A 10,721-nucleotide genomic window follows, 5' to 3' on the forward strand; every position below is an offset into this window, starting at 1 on the left:
CTCAAAGAAGCCCCGGTGGCGCAAAAGGTTAAGCACTTGGCTGCTAACCAAAAAGTTGGCAGTTCAAACCCACCCATCAGTTCCACAAGAGAAAGACCTGGGAAAATCTGCTTCCGTAAAGACTACAGCCAAGAAAACCCTATAGGGCAGTTCTACTCTGTCACATGGGGTCACTAAGTCAGAATCAACTCAGCAGCACCTAATAACAACAGTGGTATTGACCTTGGAGAGCCTGTTACTTAAACTCCCGAGCTCTAGTTTTCTCTTAGGTAAAATGGAGATATTTTCTGTTTAAAAAAACAAAAAAACCATTGCCTTTGAGCTGATTCCAACTTATAGCAACCCTATAGGACAGAGTAGAACGGTTCCATAGGTTTTCCAAGGAGCGGCTGGTGGATGTGAACTGCCAACCTTTTCGTTAGCAGCTGTAACTCTTAACCACTGAGCCACCAAGGCTCCAATAATGCTTACTAAATTGCCATGCATGATGCCTGGCAAGCTGTGAGTGTTGGCTGCATGCATTTCCTCCCTTATGTCACCTTACTTCTACTTTCTTGCAACAACTGTTTTCTGCTTGTTTTTGTTTTGATTTGTTTTGTTTTGCTAAGTATGGTCCTAAGTATTTTCACTTATAAACTGCCTCCAGACTTTTGTCTATTTAAAAAAAAAAAAAAAAAAAACAATTGGACACCTATTTGGGCAATAGTTAAGTTTAGTTTTAAATAAAATCATATAGTAGCTTCCTCATGGATGAAAAATAGGCAGCAGGCAAATGGTCTCAATAACATTGGTTTAAAAGGTGCACAAACCCCGAAGAGAATGTACAGCATAAATGAACGATAGTGAAAGTTAATTGTCTTGAAACAGAAAAGGGAAAGAGGCAAATATATGAAAAGATAATGAAATAATATCAACTCATTACTGAGCACTTAACTGTGTGCTGGACACTGGGTTACAAATTTCGGCAAGCACCACTGTATTTGACACCCACCAGAAAAGGCAAAAACGTGGAATAAACTGCACAGGCATTTAAGGTTACCACAAGGAGAATGGAAAAATAATTTTGCTACCAAATTTTCTGTCACAGAAATGCAGTGTTTACTTGTTATTAACCACCTGATATTACTACACAGAAACTAAACCAAATCCCTAACTAAAAAAGTCACAGTTAAAACCTATGAAAAGATGAAAAGAAATGAAAATCGTTACAGGGCAAAGGATATAAAGTGTGAGAACAAGAGAGGCACAGCAGATACTTTCACTTAAAAAATGCACAACTTTCTTCAAATTCCCTCAGGAAGGTTTCTGCTTGCTTTATAGCATCTCTCAGTGCTCTGTGGAAATATGTGGATTTAAATTTAACTTCTGCTAGCTGTATACATTTATAGGAGATAAATAATAACCACTTGAAAGAAAGAGATCAAAAGAGGTAAACAGATGAATAAACGGAAACACTACTACTAACTCATCAGATAAAAGCCTCTTAAGCCTTATAGCATTTTTCTTCCTCTTGTGAGCTTATAAAACCAGAAGAAATTACTTGAAAGCTTTTGTTACTAGCCTGAGGCTATGAAAGCCATCATCTGAAAACGGAAAAAAATTATCAGTACATTTGGTATCTACACCAGCTTTAATTGCTTAAGTTGTAAAACATTATTTTTCCACATGCTTCAGATTCAAACTATAATAATTTCCCAAGAGAAAAGTATTTTTTCCTAATTGAATATTCTATTATCAAACACAAATTTAGAAGAATCAATACTAACTTTGAACGTGATGAATAAGTTACAGACTCCAGGAACAGATAACACGTATCTTGTATAGACTGGATGTCTCATGTAGGGTTAATCTTATAAAAAATTCAACCAGTGATCTACTTGTGGCCCTGGTGACACAGAGGTTAAGAGCTATGGCATGGTACAGCTGCTAACCAAAAGGTCAGCAGTTCAAATCCAACAGCCGCTCCTTGGAAACCCTACGGAGCAGTTCTGCTCTGTCCTATAAGGTTGCTATGAGTCGGAATTGACAACAGCGGGTTTCTCTGTTTGATTTTAGTGATCTACTTAGAAAAATAAGTTACTTGTATTCTGTATCCCAGCTAATGGAATTTTCAAATATCTAGTTACTCAACAGAAACAATATGTAGAAAAAGCAAGAGTTTAAGAGACAGAGACCTAGGATGAAATATTCAATCTGCAACTCAGTAATTGTAATTTTGACAAGTTATTTAACTTCTTTGAATCTCAATTTTGCCATGTATACAATGGCAATTTTTTTCCACAGGATTACTGTTAACATTGTATCACATAACATAGCCCGTGGTAGAATCTAAATAAATTTTCAAATGACCAACCCCATCCTTTTCAATAACCTAGAAACCTTAAAGTAGTATTTTTTCAATGGCGATATACATTCGAATCACCTGGGGGAAGTTTTTGTTTTTTTATAAACTAGTACTCCTGGTAATTCTTTTATCACTAAGGTTAATAACTTCTCAGGTTTCAATATTCAACTCCTCCTATTAATCACCAAGTCCTGGGACATCTACTTTCTTATAGCTTCTCTTTGCCTTCATTTTTCAGCATCTCAAAAACAGCTGTCTCAAAAATTCTTTCATCATGCAACCCATCAAAATTTTTTGACTCTGCACCCCCAGGATACGTACATTTATAAATTCTCAACATGTACTAATATATTGAATGCTTTATAAAATACACAAAAACAAAACTTGTAATAAGAATGATACAAAGAAAATGAAAAGCAGTTTTAAAAACTCACCTCATAACATTAGTTAACATCCCAAGGCATGAAACTTAAGGTTCATACTCAACAGTAGTGTAAGAAGTAAGGTTCATACTTAACAACAAACAGTATATTCAAGTTTCAAATAATCTTCATGATTATTCTGATTTTATTTTACATTTATTTATTTATTTGTCACCTTCTTACCCTATCTGGTTAGTCACTGTTTTAGCATCATAATGTTATTAGTTATTAGAAGTATTGTTTTTGTTACTGGGTGCCGTTAAGTCGATTCTGACTCATAGTGGCCTCATGTGACAGAGAAAAACTGCCCCATAGGGTTTTCTAGGCTGTCATCTTTACAGGAGCAGATCACCAGGTCCTTTCTCCCATGGAGCTACTGGGAAAATTCGGGTGGATTCGAACCACTGGGTGGATTCGAACCACTAACCTTTCAGTTAGCAGCTGAGTGCAGGAATTTTTTTTTTCTAAAGCAACAGCCATTGTACTATTTTTTTCATAATTCTGTGGGTTAACTGGGTTCAGCTTGGTGATTATTCTGCTTTTTCTGATGGCAGCTGGAGCTGCAGTCATCTAGAATATCCACAATGTCTCACTGGTTTTGGGTGGCCGTTGGTGTTGGCTGTTGCCTTGGAGCTCAGCCTTGGTTCCCTTCCACGTTGCCACTTCATGTGGTTTGAGCTTCTCACAGCATGGCGGCTGGATTCAGAGGGAGAGTGTTCAAAGAGCAAAACTTCTAAGTGGAGGAAAGAAAAAACTGCCCATCTTCTTGGAAGTCCAGTATGCCACCTTCACCACATCTGTTATGGGTTGAATTGTGTCCCCCCAAAAAATATGTATTGGAATCTAAACCTCTATACCGTGGATGTACTCCCTTTTGGGAATAGGGTTTTCTTTGTTACATTAATGAGGCCATATCAATGTTGAGTGGGTCCTAAACCTAATCAACTCTGAGTTATAAAAAGGGCAGATTAGATACAGAAGTAAACACATACTGGGGAAGACAGATGCCATGTGAGGACTGCCAAGGGACAAAGGAACAATCCTGAAGGAATCAACATTATCTATGACCCTGATTTGGACTTTAGCCTCCAGAACAGTGAGAAAATAATTTTCTGTTCTTTAAAGCTATCCACATGTGGGATTTGTGTTACAGCAGCACCAGGACACAAAGATAGTATGCTTCCACCAAAAAAAAAAAAAAAAAAAAATTTTTTTTTTCCCCCAAAAGAAGCACACTGTAATAAGTAAGTAAATAATGGTGGTCAAAAACATAAGTTCTAAATAACTTTTTTAACAACTAGGAGAAATGGATAAAACATGCATGCCAGAGATTAGATCGCTCACTGAATATTACCATGTTTTCCCTGTTATTTCCAGGCTTCCCTTGAAGTTGGGTTGCCTGCAATGTGTATGACTTCTGGTCCAAGGCAGCTAAGAGCAAGTGGGAGGTCTTCATGCTTCCTCCTTCCCTTCTGTGCAGTTGGAAGGGATGAACTCTAAAATGGTGGAACTGAAGGATGGAATTTCACCTGGATCTTTCCGTGGCTTATCACTTCAACCGCGACAACGCGACCTTGGAAGAACTTCACCGCTTATTTCCTACGCCAGTCACTGGAGGAGCGCCAGCACGCGGAGACGCCGCAGGGGCTGCAGAGCCAGTCCATAATCCGATTCAAGGGCTGGCTTCCTTTTTTTAGTAGTAGGAAAACTTTAATCACTTAAACTCTGTGAGCCTCAGTTTCTTCAACTGCAAAAATAGGGATTGTATCACTGACCAGAGTCCTAAAAATCAAGTTCAATAAAGAATAAGTGATTGCTTCCCAAACAAAAAAGCTCCTTCTAAATTCAGTTATATCTATGGATTATTACTATTAAATCTAGAACAATAAATGTAAAGTTAGAAACCATATAATAGAGCCCTAACCCCACCACTAATATGCTTTGTGACCTTAAGGAAGTCATTAAATCTCTCTGGGCCTCATGGGTAAAGTGAAAATACCAGACTGGATCACTAGTTCTAAAAAGTGTTTGGATGATGCAGCACTTGGAATTCATGACTCTCTGTACAGAACATGTTTGTTGTGGGACGCAGTGAAGTATGGATTTACCAACTAAGTTCAGTTCTATCACACAGGGGAATCTTATTAGTAGAAGATACAATCTTATTTGCTGAACAGGTTTCAGCAGAGCTTCCAGACTAAGACAAAGACGAAAGGCCTGGCGATCTACGTCTGAAAATCAGCCAACGAAAACCCTATGGATCACAACAGTACAACCTGCAGTTGATCATGGTGGTGGTGCAGGATCGGGGAGCATTTCATCCCTGTGTGCATGGGGTCTCCATGAGTCGGAAGTCAATGTGACAGCAGCTAACAACAACAACAATTATATTACGCATATTAGAGATAAAAATCACAGCCACAAACATACAAGGCCACAAACAATGGGCTGTTTGAGTGTTTCTGTTAATCTGCATTCACTTGTGCCTATTATTTCACTTTTAATTCAGGTATACTCCCGAGTAGACAAGTAGTGAGAAGCACTGAAAGTAAAAAAAAAAAAAAAAAAAAAAAAAACACATTTGAGTAAAAATTTTTTAAACAAGGAAATTTTATTTATTGTCTAACATAAAGGAAAAAATCCTGTCATTATTTAATTCAATTGTAAATCATTTAATTATTTTAATTTCAGTAACAGATTTGGTTCAGTAGCAGAGCTGGAGGACCAAGAACTGGACATTCTTGAAGGTCCTTTTCAACCCTAGAACTCTGGTTTCCTTTGCAATTTGCATTCTATTTGTAACTGCTACATGCTATTTTGGCATAAATATCAATGTAATATTTTTCAATAATACTCTGATAAGCTGATAATTTTAATAAGATAGCCCAGCACACATGTACACTGGCATGTAACACATGCCCACACAATGCAATCTTGGAGGCCTGGGTTCACTGAAGACATCCTAGAAGCATACCATTATACATTGTTCCTTATAAATTCAACAAACCACAGAGCATCTGGTTATTTGAGGGATAACAGGGTACTGATATCAAAGCACAGACCATCCTTTCTTCCAAATGACACTAGCAATTAGATACTGGAAATTTCCCTCCACACTCTACACCCACTACAGTGTATTTGTGATGTATATTTGTGACATGTATTGGATAGACTGGTTCCAAAATGCGGGCAGTTGTAAGTAGTAAGAAAAAGGATCAACTTATTATATAGTTCCCTGTCTTAAGAGGAACATGGCATCTTTAGGTACTATTTTTAGCTTAAAGAATATAAATAATTATATGTGAAATGTAGAATACTTTGTTAAATGTTAGAATACTTTACACTGTTTCTCTTGGTAGAAATTATATATTTACCTATAAGTAACTCTCTAATGCCTTAATATAGAAATACACGAGAAGTAGAGGTTACAAGGCTATTTTGCTTTTTTAAATCTAATAGTTCCCAAATATTTTTTTTTTAAATTCCTTTATCAAGTACCTTCCTGCTCATTACAGAGCTCAAAATAGGTTATACCATTTCATGATCTCCCTTTTCCATTTTGTCCCAAATATCACCTTGTCAATGCAGAAACAATGCACATTCCAAGAAGTATTTAGAAAAAGCAAAAGAAGCTCAGTTCATTAGTCCACTAAGGACCCTTGTGTCTCAAATACAAAAGGGGAGGCGGAAGTCTCAGGCCATTCAAACAAGAAAACGGCAGATTCTTTATTATTCACAAAGACTTCCATTTTAAAGGACTACACCTCTTTGTGGAAAAGGATCACTGGACTTCTTTAGAATATACAGCAGCTCTAATTTTTTTCTGAACATTTATCAATTCTTTCAGTACAGCTTTTGATTACTATGGTCAACTCTTTATGGATTAAGTACATTCAAAAGTATAAGGACATAACCTGAAATCTATGAGGTTCTGGTTGAAACAGACTCAAAGTTAAATTAATGGCACAATAACAATATCATTAATAAGGCTGTAAATACACCCTCCCACCAGTTCCTCTGCCTTCCACACTTACCTTTCAGTTTTTAGCAGAATAAATTCTCCTAAAACCGGCAACTCCAGGAGAACCAAGGGGCATATGCTTTTACTGTAATACTTTCATGCAAGTCACTAATAGCAATTATTCAGGTACCATGAAAACAGGAAAAGGAAGGAAAATAGACTAGAAGATAGCTGCTCACTCATTGTCCCTTCTTCCCCCTTCAAATACATTCACAATTCCCCTTCTCCTGAAGGCACAAGTTACAACAATATTCATATGTCATGGCTATGTTATGATCACATAACAAAAACATCCAATTACAACGAAAAAATTGGCATAATGTATCTCCTGAATTTCAACCAAATTTAGACAGTTTTTAACAATAGCTATAGGAGATAGCAAAATAATTTGGTAATGATTTTATTTAAATTGCATTTAAATAAACACTTAACAGAGTACTTTTGCAAAAACATCAGCCAGAAATAAGACAGCCCCAAACTGATGGCTAATGACAGTAATATAAAATTTAATAAAATAGCCCAGCACACATGTACACTGGCACATAATACATTTACCCACACAATGCAATCCTGGAGAGCTGAGTTCATTGAAGACATCCTAGAAGCTGTACCCGGTATACATTGCTCCTTATTAATGCAATCAATATTTGCATAAGAACATCGTTCCTCATTAATTCAACAAAGTATTTGCATAAGAACTGAGATGGTAATACGGAAAATGGTGGCCGGCAAACTGGAAAAAGAGACCATCCACTGAAATTATTAATTCCTTTAACTTTCTCAATTGTCAGGATACTTCTAAGGCAATCACAATAATTCTTTTTCTTTTTGAAGCACTCACAAAGAAAATAACATGATCATAAAATCTCCTTCTCTAGAACTTTGTTGACTATCAGCTGTTACTTTACTCACTCCCAATGAAACTTTATGATTCAGAGGGCAAATATTCTCCTACATGGAAGTTCTTAAAACAATAATGGACGAAATTTCCTTCTTCAGCGTCCAGCAATTTTATGCTAGATCATGCTGCCTCCTAGAGGCCAAAGGTACATAAAAACACTTTTATATTTACAACAGGAGCCCTGGTGGTGCAGTGGTTAAGAGCTCGGCTGCAAACCAAAAGGTTAGCAGTTCAAATCCACAAGCTGCTCCTTGGACACCCTATGGGGCAGTTCAGCTCTGTCCTATAGGATCGCTATGAGTTGGAATCCACTCAATGGCAACGGGTTTATATTTACAACAAAGCCTATATGCTTAAAGCCAAATCGTGATAAAAAACAGACAGCTTGTCCTGCTTATTTTTATTCTAAGTGACTCTTTCTTCCAAATTCTAGGTAGATACATTAAGATACTGAAATGTTTAGGAAAAAAAGTCTATGGCAAGTGACCCAACCCTGAAGAAATAGAGCAAATGACATAGATATTCTGCTGTCAATCTCAAAAATGGGGAGTTAATAAATGCAAATATTTCAAAATGTACACTATAAATGCAATTATCCTTACAGTTTATATTTAAATACCTAAAAGGACTATACTGCTATACTTCATACTAGAGTTGTATGCCTAAAAAAAGTTTTCTAAGTATAAAATAAAAATTGTTTCTGTAAGTTGAATGCCCTAGTAAGCAAAATGTATAAGGGTGTTCCTCAACCTAGCAAACACTGAGAATGAACATACATGCAAACAACTGTAGCTGCTGAGTCCTTGTTCACAATATTATTGTTCAAGAATCTGCAGAAAACACTGAGATAAATAAAACTTCTTAATTCTAGGAAGTCAAGCACAATGCAATCTTCCTCACTTCTCTTTGGCTGCCTGCTGCTTCATTGTGTTTGTGTAATAAAAGATCTGGCAAGTGGCAAGTTTCAATGCATTCACATGGGGCATTTCGGTAGCAGAGTTACCCTGGGGATAAACATGCTCTCTATACAAAGAACCATTCTAAGTAGGTCAAAGCTCTCCAAACAGTATTTAGATCACCGGAACATTCATAAAAGACTTTAAAACTCTGACACTTCACCCAGGAAGAAAGGAGAAAAACAAATCATAAGATACATTGTCAGAAACAAGAACATTGTGGATTTAACAAAAAAAAAAAAAAAAAAGGCAACTATTTAAAGAGAATTTTCTGAGATTCTAAACTGGAGTCCAGGCAAAGTAAGCAAATTTTTTAGTGAAATATTTGGTCAAAAGTCATCTTTATGACCCTACTGAATTAAATAACAGGGAAAAAAAAGTTACTAAATCAGAGACACCAACAAATAGAAATCAAAACTTGTTTAAAACAATCATCTGGTGTGAAGGACTCAGAGGTAGGGGTCTATCACACTTGATAATGTTTTCAAAACACTGGTGGTAAAAAAGATGAAAAGAAGCTTATAAAAGATTAGTAATTCAAATGTTTTATTACTTATATACTTACCACAATAAAAATGTAATTAAATAAAAAAAGATTAGTGATTAAGGAAAAGGAAAAGGAAAAGATTCTGTCTAATAATAAACAGAACACAGGGGCATCTTGTGGGAGAATGCCGGGAAAATGAGGGCGAAAGATGTGGCAGTCTGCTTCTGAAAAGATGACAGCCTTGGAAACCCTATGAGACCGTTCTACTCTGTCCTATGGGGTCACTATGAGTTGGAAATGACTCAATGGCAATGGGTTAATTTTTGAATAGCTCAAATAGTTAAGTGCTCAGCTGCTAACCAAAAGGTTGGTGGCAATCTGCTTCCGTAAAGATTACAATCAAGGAAACTACACGAGGCAGTTGCAGCCTGTTACGTGGGGTCACTAATGAGCCGGAATTGATTCGATGGCAAATGACAATGGCAACAACAACAATATACAATGCTACAATAAAAACCTCATCAGGGAACAGATTCAAACTCTATACCACTAAGTATACCAACTGGCAAGTTAGGTATTGTATCAGCTTTACCTATACTACTGCAGGAAGACAAACATATAAGATCGAGCACATCTGCAAGAGGGACATTCCATCTAAAATTTTTGTGAAAAAATCTAGAATTTTTTAAGTGATTATTTTATGACTTTCTAATATCCAAAAGCTGCCTTTGAGCAAGAAAATTCTGTAATCTAGCTTACACTTAGGGTTCACTCTGCTTTTGCTAACAACACTCTGTACTCAAGGTGAGCAGTAGTTTTAGACATTTTCCAGTCACAACCATTTTCAGAAGTGTCATTGCTCAAATATATTCATTTAGATAAAATAATAAAAATTAGTTTTTTGTTTCTACTTCTTAAGCTCAGAATATGCTTATATATTATAAAACAATTGAATGATTTAAAAATTCTTGGTGATTTAATTCAGAAAACTAACTAGTAAAACCCAAAGACCATGCATACTGATTCAGTGTTACAAGTGACACACTGAATTAAATTTAATGATGAACTTCAGTGTGAAGATAGATGTGACCCAAAATAATCCTATGTGCCCATGAAACTAAAATCATTTTAAGAATTTAAAACAACAAAATATGCTATGAAATCCTGTGTTAAATAGGAAAAAGCTTTGATTATTGTACAAACTGGCAATTAGAAAAAGGAGTACTTCTCTCAAGGAAGAAAGGAGACTACTCATTTTCACTCTTCTTGTTAGGCCGCTGATGTTTTGCATTTCAAAGTAAGAGAGGCAAATATCTTAATGACAGTAACAGAAAAGTGCAAAAAAGACACTCATTCCCTCAAATCACTCCCATATTATTCATTCACAGTGTATAAAATGTTAAAAAGAGAAAAGAGCACAGGTTAACACAGCTATACTTCTGGAACACTGAGGATTTGTCTTTCACTTCCTATTATCAGGCACCCTGGTGGCACAATGGTTAAGAGCTCGGCTGCTAACCAAAACATTGGCAGTTCAAATCCACCAGCCGCTCCTTGGAAACCCTATAGGGCAGTTCTACTCTGTCCTAT

The 10,721-nt window shown here is 36.3% G+C and overlaps 1 protein-coding gene across 1 annotated transcript in view; it reads right to left on the reverse strand.

Moving 5' to 3' along the window:
- Nucleotides 1-10,721, reverse strand: part of FGD4 (FYVE, RhoGEF and PH domain containing 4) — a 228,058-nt gene that overhangs the window by 184,104 nt on the left and 33,233 nt on the right. The window lies entirely within an intron of this gene.

Source organism: Trichechus manatus, unplaced genomic scaffold (assembly GCF_000243295.1).
Source record: "Trichechus manatus latirostris isolate Lorelei unplaced genomic scaffold, TriManLat1.0 scaffold00292, whole genome shotgun sequence".
Taxonomy (NCBI): domain Eukaryota; kingdom Metazoa; phylum Chordata; class Mammalia; order Sirenia; family Trichechidae; genus Trichechus; species Trichechus manatus.